At 60.5% G+C, this 21,861-nt stretch overlaps 1 protein-coding gene and 1 long non-coding RNA gene across 5 annotated transcripts in view; both read left to right on the forward strand.

Moving 5' to 3' along the window:
• The window catches only part of CBFA2T3 (CBFA2/RUNX1 partner transcriptional co-repressor 3), a 108,195-nt gene that overhangs the window by 19,983 nt on the left and 66,351 nt on the right, over nt 1–21,861 (forward strand). Inside the window, exon 1 of one of the 4 annotated variants that reach the window (XM_021671021.2) lies at nt 16,805–16,874. The exons of 2 other annotated variants lie outside the window; for them this stretch is intronic. The gene's annotated coding sequence lies outside the window, so the exon portion shown is untranslated. Of the gene's footprint in view, nt 1–16,804; nt 16,875–21,861 lie in introns of those variants that run through there. One more of the 4 variants, XM_021671020.2, reaches the window with a different exon arrangement.
• Nucleotides 8,441–9,398, forward strand: LOC135271877 (uncharacterized). The gene is made up of 2 exons (XR_010339993.1): nt 8,441–9,024; nt 9,199–9,398. It is a non-coding gene; the product is annotated as an uncharacterized LOC135271877 (long non-coding RNA).

Here is a 21,861-nt window from a genome sequence, read left to right on the forward strand (position 1 = left end):
GGGTGTGTACAGGTTGTCCCTCTGCCCGGCTTCAGTCCTGGGTGTGCACACGTGTTCCCTCTGCCTGGCTTCAGTCCTGGGTATGCATACGTGTTCCCTCCACCCGGCTTCAGTCCTGGGTATGCACACGTGTTCCCACTGCCCGGCTTCCGTCCTGGGTGTGCACACGTGTTCCCTCTGCCCGGCTTCTGTCCTGGGTGTGCACAGGTTGTCCCTCTGCCCGGCTTCCGTCCTGGGTGTGCATACGTGTTCCCTCTGCCCGGCTTCAGTCCTGGGTGTGCACACGTGTTCCCACTGCCCGGCTTCTGTCCTGGGTGTGCACAGGTTGTCCCTCTGCCCGGCTTCCGTCCTGGGTGTGCACACATGTTCCCTCTGCTCGGCTTCAGTCCTGGGTGTGCACACGTGTTCCCTCTGCTCGGTTTCTGTTCTGGGTGTGCACACGTGTTCCCTCTGCTCGGCTTCCATCCTGGGTGTGCACACGTGTTCCCTCTGCCTGACTTCCGTCCTGGGTGTGCACACGTGTTCCCTCTGCTCGGCTTCCATCCTGGTTGTGCACACGTGTTCCCTCTGCCCGGCTTCCGTCCTGGTTGTGCACACGTGTTCCCTCTGCCCGGCTTCCGTCCTGGGTGTGCACAGGTCCCTCTGCCCGGCTTCCGTCCTGGGTATGCACACGTGTTCCCTCTGCCCGGCTTCCGTCCTGGGTATGCACATGTGTTCCCTCTGCTCAGCTTCCGTCCTGGGTATGCACACGTGTTCCCTCTGCCCGGCTTCCGTCCTGGGTGTGCACAGGTTGTCCCTCTGCCCGGCTTCCATCCTGGGTGTGCACACGTGTTCCCTCTGCTCGGCTTCAGTCTTGGGTATGCACATGTGTTCCCTCTGCCTGGCTTCAGTCCTGGGTATGCACACGTGTTCCCTCTGCCTGGCTTCCGTCCTGGGTGTGCACACGTGTTCCCACTGCCCGGCTTCCGTCCTGGGTGTGCACACGTGTTCCCTCTGCTCGGCTTCAGTCCTGGGTATGCACACGTGTTCCCTCTGCCTGGCTTCAGTCCTGGGTATGCACACGTGTTCCCTCTGCCTGGCTTCCGTCCTGGGTGTGCACAGGTTGTCCCTCTGCCCGGCTTCCATCCCGGGTATGCACATGTGTTCTCTCTGCCCGGCTTCCGTCCTGGTTGTGCACACGTGTTCCCTCTGCTCGGCTTCAGTCCTGGGTATGCACACGTGTTCCCTCTGCCTGGCTTCAGTCCTGGGTATGCACACGTGTTCCCTCTGCCTGGCTTCCGTCCTGGGTATGCACACGTGTTCCCTCTGCCTGGCTTCCGTCCTGGGTGTGCACAGGTTGTCCCTCTGCCCGGCTTCCATCCCGGGTATGCACATGTGTTCTCTCTGCCCGGCTTCCGTCCTGGTTGTGCACACGTGTTCCCTCTGCTCGGCTTCAGTCCTGGGTATGCACACGTGTTCCCTCTGCCTGGCTTCAGTCCTGGGTATGCACACGTGTTCCCTCTGCCCGGCTTCCGTCCTGGGTGTGCACACATGTTCCCTCTGCTCGGCTTCAGTCCTGGGTGTGCACACGTGTTCCCTCTGCTCGGTTTCTGTTCTGGGTGTGCACACGTGTTCCCTCTGCTCGGCTTCCATCCTGGGTGTGCACACGTGTTCCCTCTGCCTGACTTCCGTCCTGGGTGTGCACACGTGTTCCCTCTGCTCGGCTTCCATCCTGGTTGTGCACACGTGTTCCCTCTGCCCGGCTTCCGTCCTGGGTGTGCACACGTGTTCCCTCTGCCCGGCTTCCGTCCTGGGTGTGCACAGGTCCCTCTGCCCGGCTTCCGTCCTGGGTATGCACACGTGTTCCCTCTGCCCGGCTTCCGTCCTGGGTATGCACATGTGTTCCCTCTGCTCAGCTTCCGTCCTGGGTATGCACACGTGTTCCCTCTGCCCGGCTTCCGTCCTGGGTGTGCACAGGTTGTCCCTCTGCCCGGCTTCCATCCTGGGTGTGCACACGTGTTCCCTCTGCTCGGCTTCAGTCCTGGGTATGCACACGTGTTCCCTCTGCCTGGCTTCAGTCCTGGGTATGCACACGTGTTCCCTCTGCCTGGCTTCCGTCCTGGGTGTGCACACGTGTTCCCACTGCCCGGCTTCCGTCCTGGGTGTGCACACGTGTTCCCTCTGCTCGGCTTCAGTCCTGGGTATGCACACGTGTTCCCTCTGCCTGGCTTCAGTCCTGGGTATGCACACGTGTTCCCTCTGCCTGGCTTCCGTCCTGGGTGTGCACAGGTTGTCCCTCTGCCCGGCTTCCATCCCGGGTATGCACATGTGTTCTCTCTGCCCGGCTTCCGTCCTGGTTGTGCACACGTGTTCCCTCTGCTCGGCTTCAGTCCTGGGTATGCACACGTGTTCCCTCTGCCTGGCTTCAGTCCTGGGTATGCACACGTGTTCCCTCTGCCTGGCTTCCGTCCTGGGTATGCACACGTGTTCCCTCTGCCTGGCTTCAGTCCTGGGTATGCACACGTGTTCCCTCTGCCCGGCTTCCATCCTGGGTGTGCACACGTGCTCCCTCTGCCTGGCTTCAGTCCTGGGTATGCACACGTGTTCCCTCTGCCTGGCTTCAGTCCTGGGTATACACACGTGTTCCCTCTGCCCGGCTTCCATCCTGGGTGTGCACACGTGTTCCCTCTGCCCGGCTTCCATCCTGGGTGTGCACACGTGCTCCCTCTGCCTGGCTTCAGTCCTGGGTATGCACACGTGTTCCCTCTGCCCGGCTTCCGTCCTGGGTGTGCACAGGTTGTCCCTCTGCCCGGCTTCAGTCCTGGGTGTGCACACGTGTTCTCTCTGCCCGGCTTCCGTCCTGGGTATGCACACATGTTCCCTCTGCCCGGCTTCCGTCCTGGGTGTGCACAGGTTGTCCCTCTGCCCAGCTTCCATCCCGGGTATGCACATGTGTTCCCTCTGCCCGGCTTCAGTCCTGGTTGTGCACACGTGTTCCCTCTGCTCGGCTTCAGTCCTGGGTATGCACACGTGTTCCCTCTGCCTGGCTTCAGTCCTGGGTATGCACACGTGTTCCCTCTGCCTGGCTTCCGTCCTGGGTATGCACACGTGTTCCCTCTGCCCGGCTTCCATCCTGGGTGTGCACACGTGCTCCCTCTGCCTGGCTTCAGTCCTGGGTATGCACACTTGTTCCCTCTGCCTGGCTTCAGTCCTGGGTATGCACACGTGTTCCCTCTGCCCGGCTTCCGTGCTGGGTGTGCACACGTGCTCTCTCCACCTGCCTCTAGCCCCACATCTGCACGCGTGTTTTCACTGCAGGAAAGATGTCTCTTCTTTGCTGGGGGGAGTCTACTGTCATCGCCAGGACTACTTCAATTGTCTCCAGCAAGTGGCCCCTCTGCTACCCAGTCAGGGTCATGCCCTCTCCCGCATGCCCATCCACAGTCTCAGCAGCTGCTGGTGTGACTGACCAGGACGCAGCAGGCCCAGGCCAGGCCTGAACACCTGGCACAGAGCACATGCAGCATGCCTGCCAGTGAAGACGTGGGCGCATGATTCAGCCCGTCAATCAACAGCGCATCGCTCCTCCAGCTGCTGGGACCTCGGCATCATGAGGACAGGGCTTTCTCTCTGAGTCCTGGCCATGGCTTGGTGCGGCACAGCCTGGGCACGCAGCCCTTGGCTGTTGGGTGAATGAGCAGCTGGCAGGCCTGGTGGGGGTTGGGGCACAGAGAGGAATTGGCCGTCTGGGAACTCAGGCCGACTGCATGGAGGCCAAGGAAAAAGGGAGGCTGAGGCAGTGCAGGGTCCCGCTCTGACCGTCCCCTGAGGGAGCCAGGTCTGCTGCAGGAGAGCTGCAGACAGGGGACCCACAGAGCCGCTGAGCCCACACAGACCTGCGCCATGCCGACGCCCCCAGCTCCTGGCCCTGGGGAAGCGAGTTTGTCTCCCCCAGAGGTAGTGCTGGGCGGCTGGGCGGCAATTGTGCTCTCCACTCGCCCCCCACCCAGGCCTCAGTCTCCCCATCTGAGAAATGGGAGGGACACCTCTCCATTGACGGGCTTCTGCTCTGGATGACACGCGTGTGATGCCGGGGACATGGGGCTGTCACGGGTTCTGCACCAGGACCCGGTGTTTCACTCTAACACCCCTGCCCAGGACCACCTTCTTCCCCATCACCCCACCTGGCACTTCTCCACACCCACACCCCGGAACCTCTTCCCTGTCGCCCCGCCTGGTGTTACTGTAACCCCCCACCCCAAATAAAACCTCTCTTTTCCTTCCTGGAGGAGTTCCCCATTCGAGGTGACCACACAAACCTCAACTTCTCCCCGGGAGCTTGGGGCTCTTGAGCTATTTTAGGCCTCTTCCCCCACGGGCTGAGCCCAGAGCCTGTCCTCTCGGGATGGGTTTGTGCTGTCTGAGGCCCCAACAGCCTGGCCAGGCTCCCTACAGCCTCATGGACGCGCATGGCCTTGACCCCCGTCCCACCAGCAACCTGGCTCACCGGCGACGTTCGTGCCTCTCCGTGAGCGAGGGAATGCGAGCGGCTCGAGGGTGCTTTGGTTTTGGCCGACTGATTTTTAAACAGCCTCGTTGAGATATAATCCACACATCCGACCGCTCACCCATCTCAACTACACAAGTCAGTGGCATTTAGTAGTCACACAGGTGTGCAACCATCACTGTTAACAAATTTTGGGACATTTTCCTGGCCCCCAAAAGAAACCGCATGCCCATGGGCAGTCAGGCCCCTCCCTGCCCTCAGCCCTGCCCCCCCCACCTGCGTCCTGCCCTCAGCCCTGCCCCCCACTGACCTGCGTCCTGCCCTCAGCCCTGCCCCCCACTGACCTGCGTCCTGCCCTCAGCCCTGCCCCCCACTGACCTGCGTCCTGCGTCTGTGGATTTGCCTTTTCCGGGCGAAGTGTACGTGGGGTCCTGCACCTCGTGGCGTTCTTCGTCCAGCTCGTCCACTTGCCCGTGTTTTCCGGGTCCGTCCCAGCTGGAGGGTGTGCTGGACCTGCCTTCCTTCTTATCTCTGGGTGATATTCCTGGGGTAGCAGGGTCGTCCCTGGGCTCAGTCAAAGAGCAGAGAGCCCTGAGACCCCCTGGGGAGGAGCAGGGGGACACGCTGCGTCCCAGGGACCCTGCAGGTGGGTGAAAGTCTCCTGCCCAAGTGGGATTCTGCATTGATGCAAAGCTTTGGGCGGAGTCAGGAGCCTTGGCTGGGGTCAGGAGACCCGGGCAGGGCCAGGAGCTGTGGCCAGGGCCTGTCGGGACAGGGAGCTGTCAGAGTAGATGGGTTGCTGGCCTGTCATGGTGGACAGGGTGCCCGTTGTGGCCAGGAGACCTTTCATAGCGGCTGGGGTGCCATTGTGATGGCTGGGGGAGCCCACTGCGGTCAGGGGGCTGTCTTGGTCAGTGGTGGGATTTGGGGTTTTCAGAGGAGGAATGGGAGCTCCTGGAGCAGTTCTCTGACTGGCAGCTGTAGAAGGGCCGTGTCCACACCAGGCAGGGCCACGGTGCATACACACGAGGGCAGAAGGACCAGGACTCTGGATGAAAGAGGCTTTGGCAAGGTGACCACGTCCTCACACGGTGTCAGCTGTCAGAGGCCACCTGCCCAGGGCTGGAGCAGAGCCCACATGCTCTGTGGATGTCTCTGTCCCTGTCCTCCCCACCCCCACACAGGTGACAAGGCCCATGGCAGCCCCAGAGTCATCTTAAGGGGAGCCGTCTCCCTTAAGGGAAACCCAGAGACACATGTGATTAGGATTCATGGGATGCAGTCACAGCAAAATAAACCCAGGAGTGAACTGTGACATCAACAGACAGACGCCAGGGTCTCAGGGCAGTGAATGCAGCAAAAGGCGCTTTGCCATCCAAGTCACGCACAGCCTGGGGGCAGACACCTCGCCTGCTGTCCCAAGCCGGGGCCCCCCGCCCCCTGCATTCCGATCCTGCCCGATCCCTGATCCTCACTGTTCAACCCCAGGCCCTCCACACTCGGGGTCCCGAGAGCGGGCAGGAGCTGTGGGGGCCGTTGTGAGTGCTCCACACGGCGCCTGCGGGTCAGGGCCAGCTCACCATCTGGGGGATGCCAGGAGCATGGCCGGCCATCCACGCACTCAGGTTCGCTCTCCCACCAACCCTCACCGCTGGCTGTGTGCCTGTCACCCGCAGGGCCTGTGAGAAAGGGATGCAAAGGCAGAAATGAGGGTCACTCAGCCTCTCCACTGGGAGCGGGTCTGGTTGTGTGTGGCAAATCCAGATGCGAGAGAAGGGATGGCTCAGCCCAGGCACTTCCCACCTCGTTCCTCCTCCTCTGTCGTTGCTGGGGTGTATCTGAGGGGCACATGGAGATCAGGTTGTGTTTTTTTGTGGGTGAGGATAATCGCTCATTAGATCACCTGCTCGTTCAGCAGCAAACCCGATGACACCGTCTCCACACAGGCCCTATGTGGGGGGTCCTGGGTGGGGGCAGGAGCCTCAGGCTGTGGCACCAGGGGGTCCGCAAAGTACTTGTTCAAGGAGAACGCAGTGATCTGTGTGCAACTGTGTTATGGCTGCCTCGGGGGTGCGGGCAGCGTCTCTCCCAGACTCAGGAAGGGCAGATCAGGGAACTCCCAGCAGGAACAGCCACTCAGCCACGACCTGAGGCTGAGAAGAGTCCGTGGGCAGAATGTTTCCGGCAGGGGAACGGTGTGTGCCTGTGGGGCTGGAGCTCAGGAGCTGGGACTTCATCCGGGCAGGGAGTGGCAGGGCCAGGTTTGTCTTGCTGAGAGCCGTCTTGGTGCCCATGGGAGAAGGGCTGGAGCTGGCAGCTCCCTTGCCCCGAGGCCTGGCAGAGCCTGCCCGGGTGTCCTGCCTCCAGTGACGACAGCGGCTTTGTCGGAGCTGGCGATGCATGCGGTTTGGAGATCGTCCACCCGGGGGCCTGGCCAGGTCTCTGGCTGGTACATGAGCAGCAGGCCTGCTCCTGCCGCACGGCTCTCAGCACGCAGGTGCCCAGAGCAGCTTCACAGGCTCCTGGTGCTGCTGAGGCCGGGGAGACCCAAGCCCACGTCTGCACAGGGGCCCTGGGCCAAGGGTCCGTGCCAGAATGCTGCAGCCACAGTGACAGACACCCAGCTGGAAGGAGGCAGGCAGGCCTGGGGCGGTGCTAGCTCAAGCTCCAAACGACAGGGAGGGCAGGGCACCGGCTCCGGGCCCCACAGTCCGAGCCCTCGGTGCGCCCTCAGCGCCCGGCCACCCTCTCCTGCCAGCAGCTGTCCAGCCTGCACTGTGCCTGCCTCCCAAGCAGAGCAAAGAAAAAGTTCTTCCTCCCCTGTTCCATTTCAGAAAATCCCAGGGAAGGACTGTGACTGGCTGTGTGTGGTCACCACCGTCCTCCTGGACAATCTCTGGGGCCGTGGCTGCCTGCACGACCAGGTCCTCTGAGCCCTGTGCCCACCCTGTGGCAGCAGGTCTGTGACCCAAGCAGGGGCTGAGAACCACAGGCGCAAAGCAAGGGGATGGCCGCCCTCATTCTGTACTGCAGGTGCCATTTTAAAACGGATTATTTTGTTATTTAAAAAAGCAAAAATAGGCCGGGTGCCATCGTGCCGGTAATCCCAGCACTTTAGGAGGCTGAGGTGAGTGGATCACGAAGTTAGGAGTTCAAGACTGGTGTGGCCAAGATAATGAAACTCCATCTGTATTTAAAACACACAAAAACTAGCTGGCGTGGTGGTGCACGCCTGTAATCCCAGCTCCTCCGGAGGCTGAAGCAGGAGAACTGCTTGAACCTGGGAGGCCGAGGTTGCAGTGAGCCGAGATTGCGCCACTGCACTCCAGCCTGGGTGACAGAGCGAGACTTTGCCTCAAAAGAAAAATAGTAATAAAAGTTAAAAAACAAAAATACTCATAGGAAAATTCAAACATACAGGCAACAGAAAAGAAGGTGGAAATAAAAAGATGAGAATAATGATACGTCTTGGAGAATTGTGTGATGAGGAAGTGAAAACACTCAGTCACTCAACAAACACTCTTGGGTGTCTGCGCTGATGCCAGCCCCGGGGAGGGGCAAACAGACCCACACAGCCCCTGTCCTGGAGAACAAGTGAGGCACAGACAGAGCCAGATACAGAGCGGAGGAAGAGAGACAGGGGGAGAAGCGGAGGGGGTCAGGCATGAGGAGAAGCAGGGAAGCCGTGTGCCGTCGAGAGGGATGGGGGTTATCATCTCTCTTTGTGTGTGTGTGATGGTGTCTCACTCTGTTGCCCAGGCTGGAGGGCAGTGGCGCGATCTTGGCTCACTGCAACCCCCGCCTTCCGGGTTCAAGTGATTCTCCTGCCTCAGCCTCTCAAGTATCTCAGTGACAGGCACTCGCCACCGCACCTGGCTAATTTTTGTGTTTTAGTAGATATGGGGTTTCGCCATGTTGGCCAGGGTGGTCTTGAACTCTCGACCTGAAGTAATCCTCCCACCTTGGCCTCCCAAAGTGCCAGGATTACAGGCGTGAGCCACCGTGCCCGGCCTCCGAGCCCATCTGTTATCAGGGTCCCCTGTCTCTTTCAGGACGTGGAAGTTGCTCGTGCCTACGTGGCCAAACCCCTCCAGTTTTTTTAACATTTTTTCAGAGCGTCTCGGCTGCCTTAATTTTAAGCTAGTCTTATATAAACGTTCTGGTTTTTCCTCCTAATGTTTTCACTGTTTTTGTTTTTCACGTTTTATTCTTTAACCCAAGAGGACTTCATTTTTCCGACCGAAGTAAAGCGTATATAATTTATTTTTCCCACACAGGGCAGTTTTCCTGACACCATCACTGGGGAATTTGTGCCTCTCCAGGGATTTTAAATGCCACCTCTATCCCACCCACATTCCCTTTTACACACGCACCAGCTGCTTGCCCCACGGGACACTTCTGATCTCTGACTGCTCGTGCCTGGCCTGTTCTCCTGTGAAGTTCAGCAAAGACAGGCGTGAACTCTGAAGCTGTCTTTGAGCCACATTGCGAATGTGTGGACCAGCAGCCCTCAGCCCCGTCTCACAGAGCAAACTGAGGTAGGCGAGCTTCAGGAACTTACCTTCCATTAGACATGGAGAGTGGGGGAAGAAAGGAATGAATGACAGAACGAAGCCCCTTCCCCATCAGGAAACCTCATTCTGCAAAGACAGCAACGCTCCCCACCCCCAGCCTTTTTCTTTGTTTTTTTGTTTTGTTTTGTTTTGAGACAGAATCTTGCTTCGTCACCCACGTTGGAGCGCACTGGTGCGATCTCGGCTCACTGCGACCTCCGCCTCCCGGGTTCAAGCGATACTCGTGCCTCAGCCTCCTGAGTAGCTGGGATGACAAGCGCCTGCTACCATGCCTGGCTAATGCTTGTGTTTTTAGTAGAAATGCAGTTTTACCATGTTGGCCAGGCTGGTCTCAAACTCCTGACCTCGTGTGATCTGCCCACCTCGTAAGAGCTGGGATTACAGGCGTGAGCCACCGCGCCTGGCTTCAATGCTCCTTTGTAGAAAAATCAGAAAGTCTGAGAAGCAGGAAGAGTGGAGAAACAGCACCTCTCACAGCCAGCCAGGCTGCTGTCAGCCTCAGGTAGCTGAGGGCACCCCTTCAGAGCGAGGGCCAGCCACGCCCTGGCCACCCGCCACACACCGACCTGCAACCGAGCCTGGACAGACCGCTAGGCCAGTGCATTGTTAAGCAGAGGTGTGGGCTTCCAGATGGAGGTGCTATGATTTATTTAACAAGAGCTTTTGGGTGGATGTTTGTATTACTATATTATTATTTTGGGTGGACTTCTAACTTTCATGGGTAGAACAGTGCTGGGGTAACGCTCTTCCTAACTATTGCCAAAATGCCCCGTGAAAAAACATCCCCTCTGCCCAGGGACGGATGGAGACCTGGATGACAGGGGCCCTGCCCAGGGCCGAGGAGGCGAGGGTGCTGCCGCCGGGTGGCATGAGGAGCCGGAGGCCAGGCAGACAAGGGCTCCCTGTGGAGACCCCAAGAGGCGTTTCAGACCAGGCACCCGCCCAGCCCCTGCCACAGGTGGAGCCGCCTTTGTGCACATCCAGGAAGGGGCCCACCCCCATGCTGCTGGTGCAGTGCGCTCCCCACACAACCTCACACCACTGTCCTGAGGCCAAGCCCCACGGTCCCTCAGCCTCGGCCTTCCATGGTGCCGCCTGGAGCTTGAGGTGGGGCTCGGTGGCGCTCTTTGTCTGCAGGCAGAGCCCCCCTTGGGTCCAGGCTGGGCAGTCTTAGCCAGGGGAGAAACTCAAGAGGCACTCCTGAGGCAGGGCACTCCCGGCTCGAACCCGGACTCCCTCTGCTTAGGGTTCTTCCCCGCCTCCCGGGAGGGCTTCTGTGACCTCAGGGGCAACTTAAAGCGGAGTAATCTGGTGCCCACACCCGATGGCCAAGGCTCACGGCCAAGGCAGGACCTGCTTGGGCCCGTGTGGGCCCTTTTCCCAGCTCCCCTGCACAGCCACCCTCTCCCGCTTCCCCAAGAAAGGCCAAGCTCGCTCCGCCTGTGACCAGCCTGGTGCCTCGCCCCAGCTCCCCGCTCGCCGCGATCGCATCTCTGCTGCAACCCTGCTGATCTCTGCTCTTTGCCTGAGACAGAATTGAGGGGGGACAGAACCGACTTGTCAGCTGAGAGCTATTAAAAATGACTTTTATGACCAATCGCCATGTGGCTTGCAGCATCTGACTCTCAGAAGGAGGTCACGGTGAGATGGTTAGGGCACCGCTCCGGTTCTAATCAAGTTATTTATGGGACTGAAGATTCTCTGGCTTTCACATTAAACACCCACCACGGGAATGGAATTAATGTCAAATCCTGTGTTTTTCTGGCAGTAGGTATTATGTATGCATGAATACACAAGCTACTGCCCAAAAATGCCCCTCCCTGCTTTTAGGAGATGGCTCCTAACAAAACTTTCCTTTGTATCTTTATTTTCAGTTTTGAGACAGGGTCTTCCTCCATCACCCAGGCCGGAGTGCAGTGGTGGGATCACAGCTCCAGGCAGCCTCAGCCTCTTGGGCTCAAGCAGTCCTCCAGCCTCAGCCTCCTGAGTAGCTGGGACCACAGGTGCACACCACCACACCTGGCTAACTTTTTAATTATTTGTAGACATGGGGGTCTTGCTATCCTGCCCAGGCTGGTCTCAAACTCCTGGGCTCAAGCGATCCTACTTCCTTGGCTCCCAAAGCACTGGGATTACAGGTTGGAGGCACCAAGCCCAGGCTACTTGGTATCCCTATTAGTTCTCGGAATGTGTAATAAGCTCACATGGTTTGTATCAGTGGCATACTACTGATAATTACGATAATCCAGCCCAGGAAATCAATTTTAACAAATGAAAACGTTTAGATCTTGACATTCCAATCTATACATCGCTTGTTACGATAGGAGACTCAAAAGACTTTCAAAGAGGAAAGGATATTAGGATAAAAGTCTGCTGGGTGGAAGGGGAGATTTCGGGCGCTGAAGAAGAGTCTGTTTGGGTCTGTCTTTTAAATGGCTCATAAAATGTCACTATTTCCTCATTTTTCTGCTGAATTTTTTAAGCTAATGGATTTTACTTTTTTAGAGTGGTTCTGGGATTCCAGGACGGCTGGGCAGAAAGCACAGAGCTCCCATTACTCGCAGGCCAGCTGGTCCCTGCACCGCACCTGGTGCTGGCCTGACACACGTGTCACAACTGATGTGCCAACACTGATACATTTTTATTAACTGAAATCCATAGTTTCCACCGGGCTTTGCCCTTAGGGTTACGTTCTACCGTCTAGACCAGCATGTAATGGCAGGCGTCGACCCTTAGAGTGTCATACAGAATACTGTCGCTGCCCTGAAAACCCTCCGTGCAGTCTGGGCAACATAGCAAAGCCCTGTCTCTAAAATAAATAAATAAAATTAGCTGGGGCTGAGATGGGAGGATCGCTTGAGCCTGGGAGGTCAGAGGATGCAGTGAGCTGTGATCACCCTACTGCTTTCCAGCCTAGGAGACAGAGTGACTCCCTGTCTTAAAAAAAAAAAAGAAGAAAGAAAGAGAGAAAGACCTGCAGCCTCAGTGCTCACGCCTGTAATCCCAGCACTTTGGGAGGCCAAGACAGGCAGATCACAAGGTCAGGAGTTCGAGACCAGCCTGGCCGACATGGGTGAAACCCCGTCTCTACTAAAATATAAAAATTAGCCAGGCGTGGTGGTGGGCACCTGTAATCCCAGCTACTTGGGAAGCTGAGGCAAGGGAATCACTTGAACCCGGAAGGCAGAGGTTGCTGTGAGCCAAGATTGAGCCATTGCACTCCAGCCTGGGCAACAAGAGCGTAACTCCATCTCAAACAAAACAAAACAAACAGAAACCCTCTGTGCTCTCCCTACTCACTCCTCCCTGTTCTCTAACCCCCTGAAACCACTGATCTTTTTACTATTTCCATCAGTTTACATCTTCCTGAATGCTGTAGCGTTGGAATCAGACAGTATGTAGCCTTTTCAGATTGGCTTCTTAGCGGTATTCACTTTTCTTTTTTCTTTTTGAGACAAAGTCTGGCTCTGTCACCCAGGCTGGAGTGCAGCAGTGCGATCAACATCACACTGTTGGCTCACTGCCATTACAACCTCCGCCTCCCGGGTTCAAGCGATTCTCCTGCCTCAGCCTCCCAAGTAGCTGGGATTACAAGCACGTGCCACCACCTCTGGCTAATTTTTGTATTTGTAGTAGAGACAGGGTTTCACCATGTTGGCCGGGCTCGTCTCAAAGTCCTGACCGCAGACGATCTGCCCTCCTTGGCCTCCTGAAACGCTGGGATTCCAGGCGTGAGCCACTGTGCCTGGTTGTCAACATTCACTTTCCATAGCTTGATAGACCAGTAGCTTTTGTCATGAATAATATTCTATTGTCTGCATGTGCCACAGTTTCACCTATTGAAGGCTGTCTCAGTGGCTTCTAAGTTTTGGCAAATACCAGCGAAATGTCTATAAACATTTATGTGCAAGTTTTTGTGTGGACCCAAGTTTTTAACTCATTTGGGTAAATACCAAGGAATGTGAATGTTGGGTTGCGTGGTAAGAGTGTGCAGTTTCACAAGAAAAGGTCGGACTGTCTTCCAAAGGGCTGCACCATTTTGCATTCCGTCAGCAATGAAGGACAGCTTCTGTTACCGCTCCACGTCCCCGGCGTTTGGGGCTGTCGGAGTGCTGGGTTTCAGTTGTTCTAACAGGCGTGGCGTGGCGTGGCTTTGCGGTCCCCGAGGGCTGCTGAGCATGTTTTCATGTGCTTATTTTCCAGACCTTCTATACCTCTTCTCTGATAAGCTGTCTATTCAGCTCTTCTGCTCATTTTCAGTTGGGCTGTTTGTTTTCCTGTTGTTTGGATTTAAGAGTTCTTTGTATATTTTAGGTACCAGTCCTTTATCAGATACGTGTTTCCCAGACACTTTGCCCCAAGTTTTTCCAAAGGCTTGTCTTCTCACTGTCTTCACAGCATCTTCTGCAGAGCCGAAGCATTGAATTTTAATGAACTCCAACTTACCAAATTTTTGTTTCATCATCCTTTGGTGTTACATTTAAAAGCTCACTGTTTTATGTAGGGAGCTGAGTGAAAATGCTGGTGTTTAAGAAGAGTTTATTCAGATTTCTTTTTTTTGTTTTGAGACGGAGTCTTGCTCTATCGCCCAGGCTGGAGTGCAGTGGCACAATCTCAACTCACTGCAACCTCTGCCTCCCAGGTTCAAACGATTCTCCTGCCTCAGCCTCCTGAGTAGCTGGGACCACAGGCGCCCGCACTGTGCCCGGCCCAGAGCAGTGGCAAATTGCTTTGGTATCTAGACTCCATTAGCCGCCCACTACTCTGAAATACCCGTACCTATAGTGTCACAGACGTTGTGCTCCTGGCAGCTATTTAAACTTTCGTTGCAGACTTTTAGCTGTAACAGAAAATGTTTGATGGAGTCTATAGTGCTGAGAACTATTTTCTGAAGGTCAGCAGTGGTGATGGCCTGGCCTCCCCCTGGACCAGGCTGGCCTAGTACGACCCCATCTCTGCCAAATACCAGCCTGTGACCTGCAATTACCCAAGCTTTCTGGGTCCCGGCGTTCTCTGGTAAACAAGGCTCGTGGGGAGACCTACCTCCCAGGGTCATGCAGGGCACATGAGCTGGCCTAGTGCCTGCCCCTGGCCAGGGCCCCACAGACAGCGAGTCTTACATGGTTTCAGAAGGGGCATGACTGCAGGGGAGGTGACACAGGACAGGGATGCCTGTGCCAAGTGTTCATAAGCTGCATCTTTATCAAAGCCTTGAGCTGGGCACCACTGGGGGATTCAGAAGGAAATCGGACGTGGGTGCTGCCCTTTGAGGAGGGGGATCAGGATGGGCAGAAGTGCAGCTGGCAGGACAGGAGACTGGGGTTGTTTTCCTGAGGGCGGCAGGGCAGAGCCTCAGAGGCACACCTGGCACAGGTCAGCAGAGCTGGGGCTGCCCCGGTGTGCACTGCAGGCCCTACAGCAAGGCACAGTCCCCCCCGCCTCCGACATGCCTTTCTTCTCTGCCACCGAAGCTCTCCCGAGTGAGGAGGAGGAGGCACCGTGGGGCTGGTGCCTGCTTGGGTTGTGGGGTGGATGGCTGCAGTGGTATTTTCGGTACCCTCAGATCTGTCACTCCTCAAATGGTTGTGAGCACCCTGTGTAAGTCAGAGACATTGCAACTGGTCACTTAACAACCAAAGTCTGTGTTCCAGAGAACTGAGACCACGGGTGTGCCGCTGGGGCTGGGTGAGGGCTTCTGCTCCGGGTCCAGCGGGGTTTCTCCTCCCGGGCCCTGCGGGGTTTCTCCTCCCGGGCCCCGCGGGGCTTCTGCTCCCGGGCCCCGCGGGGTTTCTCCTCCCGGGTCCTGCGCGGTTTCTCCTCCCAGGCCTTGCGTGAAGCCAGCGCTTCCACAGCCATCGTGTAGCCCCCGCCCGACTGACTTCCCGGTGGTTCGCTGCTGAATTCTCCCACCCGACCGCACTCCCACGTGTTTTCTGGCATTATGATATCTCTGAAAGCTGGGAGCATCTTGGCATTGTTACCGGCAGTGCGTTTTCCTTTCTTAGTGGCACAGAAAATAACGGTGCATCTGAAAATCCACGGTGCCTCGAGCCCGTGAAGCCAGGGAGCCAGGATCCATAAATTTCGAGCATAAAATCGGCAACCCCAGGCAACACACCGAACGCACGTGGACTCGCATTGCTCTGTGGGGTGCGCTCAGGACCCCCCACCCCCGCCTTGCACCATGCTAAGCACAGTCTGAAAGGCGGGAAAATGTGGATGCCTGACGTTCGTGTCACAATTTTCATGGAGTCTGGCGGGCTTTAGACAGCGGCCCAGGAGCTGGAGGAGCTGGCCGGGCCACACCGCGGTTAGGGACCCAGCTGACCAGACCCCTGCCCAGGGCTGCAGGAGGGGGTGCGCTGTCCTCCGCCTCACAGAGCCCCCGTTCTGGGTTTCCACCCCCTTCCTCTGCCAGCCCAGGTGGGCAGAGCTAAGTCTGTGAGAGGGACGAGGGGCGCGGGAAAAAGGCCAGCCGCCGCCGGGCTGGCACGTGGCTGCATCTTTCGATCTGGGGACTGGGGACCTCGGACCTTCACATGCAAAATCTATGCGAAATGAGATGCAAAGCAAGGCCCTGCCGTGCTGGAGTTCTGGCCCTTCCTGTCTCCTAATGGTGACCCCGGTGGCCCGTGTGAGTTGGGGCAGGAAACAGGGAAAAGGCGCCAATTTTACCGAAACGCATTAAGCAAGGAAATGCGGCAGACACGCCACAGGGAACTGCGGGGAGAGGCAAAGGCGGCGGGGGAGCGGCCAGGGCAGCGGCACGGGCGTTTCTGCAGGTGGACAAGAAACGCGCGGTATGCAAATGAATGCAAAGCGCATGCAAATGGCCCGGCCCCGGGGCTGGCGGCGAGCCAGGGCTTCGCGTCACACCCGCCCGGGAGGCTGAGCGGGGAGAGCGCGCCCCCTGCCGGCCGCGTGCGGAGTTGTCCCCGGGCCGGCCGGGCGCCCGGCGGGGGGTGAGCGCGGGACCGGGGCGAGGGCGGGGCGGGGAGCGCGGGGCGAGCGCGGGGCCGGGGGGCGCCTGGGGGAGCGGCTCCCCTGACTCAGCCTCCCTCGCGGACGCCAGGAGCCCCGGCTCTAAAGCTGCGAGGTCCGCGGCCGCCGACTGCTGCGAGGTGGGTGTGCGCGGCCCCCAGCCGCCCGCCCGGGCCGCGGCCTGCGCAGGGGGCGAGGGTGGGCGCCGCGTGTGCCCCCCCAGAGCCGCACCCCCTCCACGGTGCCCGCGCCCCGCCACCTCCGCGCGCGCCCCCCGCCTGCGTCCCCCGCGCCGCCCCCGCAAGAGGCCGCGCGCCCCTCGCTCCGCACAGTCCTGCGCCCACGGCCAGTTCGCAGGGCGCGCCCCGTGGCGGAGGCGTCGGTGGCGGCCCGCGGCGGCGGGGGAGCCCCTCTCCAGGCCGGCGCCCCGGGGCGGAGCTGAGCGCGATGGGCGCCGGGCGGGAGGCAGGTGGCGCAGCGGCGGCGGCGAGGGGCAGGAGGCGGAGGCGGAGCGCGCGGGGCGGGGGCCGCGGGGCCCCGTGAGACTCTCGGGCGAGCGCGCGGCGCTGGAGCCCGGCGCGGGGAGCCTCAGGCGCGGCGGCTGGACCCGGCGCGGGGCCGCGGAGGCCCGAGACCGCTCGGGGCTGCGTGAGCGCTTTGTTCCCGCGCGGGCGGCCGGCGCCGAGCCCCCGGCATGGCCCAGGCGGCCGCCCCGCGCGCCCCAGCCCCGCCGCGCGCCTGAGACCCGCGCGGCGCGAGAAGACAGAGCGCGACCGCCCCCCAAGTTGCAGAGGCGGGGACGGAGCTGGAAGGAGAAGCGCCTCTCCGACCCGGTGAGCGTGTGCGCCGCCCGCCGCCCGCCAGACCCCCCAGACCCCCCGACCGTAAGTGCCGCGTCCGCCCCGCGCGCCGCCGCCGTCCCCCGACCCCGCCCGCGGCCGCCGTTCCCGGATCTGCGCCGCAGCCGCGCGGAGCGCACGGGCCGTTTACAAAGTTGGTGCCCGCGGCAGGGTGGAGCCAGCCCGCTCCGCGCCCACCCATGCGGGCTGAGCACACCCCGGGGAGCACAGCCTGACCTGCCGGCTGCGGCGAAACTTCAGCTGGGAGCGAGGCGCCGAACGCTGCGAGTCCTGCGGGCCCCCGTCGGGCCGCCCGGTTTATCTAACAAAAGCCCCGCGGCCCGCGAGACAGGGAGCCGGGAGTGGGGAGGCCGAGGCGGCCCTGGGAGAGGCCGAGGTGCGGGCGGCTGGGCTGGGGAGGAGGGTCTCGAGCTCCCTCCAGCCCCTCCTCCTTTCCCTCTCCCGCTCGGTGCCCGGCGCTGCCCGGCAGGCTAAGGGTGGTCTGAGTTGGGCAGCCTGGGCCCCGCCTGGCCCTTCCTCCCCGGGGTCCTGACGGCCGCGGGCCTCGGCACAGCCCGGTGGCAGCGATGGCGCGCGCAGCCCTTGGGAAGCGTCCATCTGTGTTGGGCAGGCCCGGAGCCAGGCTGTGGGAACAGCAGGGAGGGAGGTGTGAGCCTCTGTGGAGGGACAGATGGCTGGAAACGCAGCCCTAGACGGCTGACTTCACTTACGTGGAGCAGAAGGCAGCCAGGCTGGTGGCGGCGGCTCGGAGCCGCTGGGCTCCGAACACGCCGCGGGGCTGGCGCTCCTCCCGCCCCTGCGCCCGCCGCGTGTGTGCTGGGGCCGCGGCCAGCCTGCGCCCACCCCTGCCTCCACCCTGTGGGCTGAGGCCGGCTGACTTCGGGCCCATTCCAAGGCCCAGGAAGAAAAACGTTTCCCTTGAGGCTGGAGCAAATCGCGTGCCCCTGCGGGTGGGGGCTGATCTGTAACTGTCCGGCCCCACTGCTGTGGCCCTGGCCAGGGTGCGGCTTCTTGGCGTCGGCCGACCGGCGGTGCGTTTCCTCTCCGGGACCAGAAACGGGAGGTTCCCAGGGCAGCCACCTCGGAGGACCAGGTGGCCGGGGATAAGGGTCGGGGGCCAGTTATTTTGTGCCTGGCGTTGCTTTTCAAGTTGCTGCGAGGTTGGGAAACTTCTTGAGGCTGGGACTCCACTGCCTCCCCCAGACCTGAAGGGGCGAGGGCTGGGCCTGCGTTTGTCCGACCCTCACCTGCCCCTGGCATGGCTTTCCCCACCGGGGAAGAGGCAGGAAGGCCCAGCCCTCGGTTCCTGGGCACTCTCGTCGGTGGAGGGCTGGCTCTGTGCCTCCGCGTCAAGCTGTGTCCTTTGCCGGCGCTCCAGTCTGGGCGGTGGAAGTCAAACTTCCACGGGGTCAGACGGGCAGATGCTGTGGGCACCGGGTATGGGGAGGGTCCTGGTCTCTGCAGCCAACAGCATCGTGCCTGAAAAGCCGTGCTATTTGGGACTGTCCTGCTGGGCAAGTGGCCACTCTTCCACAATGAAAGGGAGACAGAAAGGAAGCGCCCAGAGCAGGAGGACAGATGTGGCCTCCGGTGCTCCCGGAGAGCGTGTTGCATCGGGACTAGCTTCCCGCAGGCTCCGTCTCTCCTGGGATGTGCTGGGATCTAGTGGCGAGGGGGAAGGGAAGTTCACATGAGTGGTGCGTGGCGCCGGGCCGTGCTGTGGGCACCTGTGAAGCCAGGGCCGGTGACGGGGAGGGCTTCCCCCAGACACCTCCCTCCAGAATCCTCTGTGGCTGCGGCGGCCACACGGTAGCCCGCCAGCTCCTGAGCTCTTCCCCTGCCACCCTCCATCCTGGTAATTCAGTTACCACCTCCAGGAAATCTCTCTGGTTTGGCTCCACGCATTTTCATTTCTGCATGACTGGAAGAAATTAATTTTTCTCCCTACGTGAGGATCTGGAGATGCTGCTGGCAGGCTGGGTCACTAATCCCCAAAATCCCAGCCCCCAGGGCTGCACCGGGAGGGCCGGGGGGCGGGAGGGTGTGAGGTGGGTGAGGCTTTTCCCTGCCAGCTTCTGGAACCATCTTGGGCTCTCCACTGGCCTCCCTCTCCGCTGGCCTCCCTCTCCGCTGGCCTCCCTCTCCCCTCCCCTGCTGCACCGTTAGCAGGTTGAGTTAGGGGTTTTCTGGTTCATCCTCAGCCTCCCACGGTGCCAGGGTGGAAGGATGGTGGTTGAATTCACTGGATCTGAATTTCCTTCCCAGGCAGGGAGGAAACCACCTTAGCATGCCCCAGTGCGTGTGTGCCACACCGGTGTTCAGACCCTGAGCGAGGGAGCCGGACACGGCCGGTGTGAGTGGCGCCACAGGTGAGGGGCTTGCGTCTCCGAGGGGCTGCTGTCCCGGCCGGCGCTGGCTGCAGTGCCTGCCTGTGGCCTGTCCTGCTCACAGGGTCGTGGAGCCTTCCTGAGTGGTTCCTAAGCCTACAACAGCACTGGGGCTTACGCGCGTCCCTCTAACACCCACAAGGGACATGGGGCGTTCCCCATCTTCGATGCCTGGAGACATGCAGCCACTCCACAGGTCGTGCAGGAGCCAGTCTGACGGCGGCCTGCAGCGAGTGTCCCCAGGCCCCTGCCTAGCCCCACCAGGCCCCTGTCCAGTCCGGAGCAGGCGTTCCTTTGCCTGTGCCATCGGTCCCTGGCCCCAACCTGCCAGGCCACATTCTTAGAGCACCCGAGTACCCCCAGGGGGCTGGAGGACCTGGTGGCTGAGGGCTCAGTCATGACTCCCGGTCAACACTGTAGGTGAGAAAGCCCTCACCTGGACACAGGCCCCGGGTGGGAGAACTTGACTTCTGCCCTACCAGGGTCACGGAGGCCCAAGGCCAGCTTCGTCCCAGCTGCCCTAGCCCTGTGCCTTTGGCCAGCCCCACCCGTGCTTCCCGCCCTGCTGTGTGAGGGGGTGGTTGCCGAAGCCCCTCCAGAGCTGCTGGGGCGTCTCCGGCTATCATCACAGACATACCGTCCACTGTTCGTAGAAATCCACGTCCAGGCAACCAGTGTCACCTCCTGGGCTGGCCCCAGGCCCCTGGGGACGGAGGGACCCACAGTCTACAATTTGTCAATGCAAGAGACTGGCTTTGCCACCACTTCACTCACAGGACAAAAAGCGTCTGTCCTCCAGTGCTCATTCCTGGGGCACGTATTCATCAAACACCTACTCCGTGCCAGGCGGGGGCAGAGGTCCCATGCTGTGAGACGCACCCAGGCGCGTGCTTGATCCTCATGGCAGCCGTGCAGGTGGGCGCCACTGCCACCCCACTTTCCCGTCGGGGAAGCTCGGGCCACAGAGCTTCCCAGCTGGCCGCGCAGGAGCCGACGCAGGTGGGCGCCACAGGGCTCTGGCTCTGTCACATCCACGTGGTCAGGCCCCTGGAGCTTCCCGCTGAGTTGTGCCGGAGGGCCAATGTGGGGGCGGCTGGGAGTGGGCCGGGCCCCTGCAGAGTCCCACGCACACTGTGGGCTGGGAGCCGCTGCCTCGCAGGCGCAGGACAGGGGTCGGGGGAAGCAGAGCTGCGGGGTCCTGGCGGGGTAGAGGGGGTGAAGGCCGCTTGAGGGCAAGAGGAGGGAGGCTCACAACAGCGTCACCATCCCTGGTGTCAGGGTCTGGGCCAGGTTGGGTGGACTCCACGCCATTTGCCCGGGGCTCAACCCTGTGGCTCAGTCTACCTGGGAATGCCTCCATCAGTGAACCACACCCCAGACCCTTTGCTGGGGGTTTTCTTCCGCACCCACTGACCTTCCCGGGCAGAGTGAGAAGGTGTGGTTCTGCTCTGTGGTTCCTGGGGCCGGGACCCCTTTCAGCGACCTCAGTTAACAGAGTGCGGGGCTGCGCTGTGGGGACGGCCCACCTGCCACGCCTGGGAGGGCCGCCTTCGCCGAGAGCCATGCAGGCAGGGGCTTTGCTTGTCTGGAAAAAAACTCCTGCAGTGGAAACCGCCCTCGTAGCATCAGTGGAAAAGACGGGCGGAGACCTGGCACTTGGGCTGGAAACTGGCCGTGAGGAAGTGACAATAATTACTTCCTGGTCCCCACTTCTGAGCTTGCTGCTTTGCCCGAGGGTGGGAGCGGGGATTCGGACCCGCAGAGATCGGTTCCCGCTGTGCTGTGGCAGCGAGTTTCCGGTGGCAATAAAACAGAAGTTCAGACTTCTGCTCACTGCGATTCGTGGGACCTCACTGAGAGCCAGATGTCACCGGGAAGGAAAACAAAGATGAATTTGGCCGTAATAAGGAAGAGGTCTCCCGGAGCCGAGGCGCCCGCAGCGCAGCCTGCAGCTGGCCCAGCTCTGCTCTCGGCCGCCTGCCTCCACCTTCCCACCCGCGCTCAGCCTCCGACGCCCGGTTCTGCCCGCTGTTGGGTCTGGGCTGCTCAGAGCTTCCTCAGCTGCCCTGAGGCTGGGGTAATGGTGGATGTGGCTGGAGGCGGTTTGGGGAGGAAGTCCGGGCCCCAGTGCAGGCTGTTTACTCGGCAGAGAAAAGTCCACACCGGGAGGCGGCGGGTGGGACCAGCCGGTGACCAGGATGGGAGATGCCCGGGAGACGCCCAGGAAACGCCCAGGGCCAGTCAGGAGGGCTCCTGTGCACCCCGGTGGCCGCAAGGTCACAGGTGGAGCTCATGAGGAGATCCCTGCCCGTGTTCCCGACCTCCATGAGTACCCAGGAAAGCCAGCAGACGAGGCAGCTCCCGCTGCAGTGAGGCCCTCTTACAGCTGGGGAGGGGCACCCCACCAGCGCCAGGGGTGACTGCAGCCCCCTGCCCTGTTCTCGGAGGCAGTGGGGAGGGGGATGGGCAGCCCCTCGGCTTCTCTGAGCCCCCACCTGGGTCCGAGTCCCCTCCCAGCAGCTGTGCCACCTACAGCACGTGACGCTTCCCGTCTGTCCCTCGGGTTTCACACA

The sequence above is a fragment of the Aotus nancymaae genome, unplaced genomic scaffold (assembly GCF_030222135.1).
Source record: "Aotus nancymaae isolate 86718 unplaced genomic scaffold, 86718_ANA_hifiasm-v0.15.2.pri h1tg000095l, whole genome shotgun sequence".
Lineage (NCBI taxonomy): Eukaryota > Metazoa > Chordata > Mammalia > Primates > Aotidae > Aotus > Aotus nancymaae.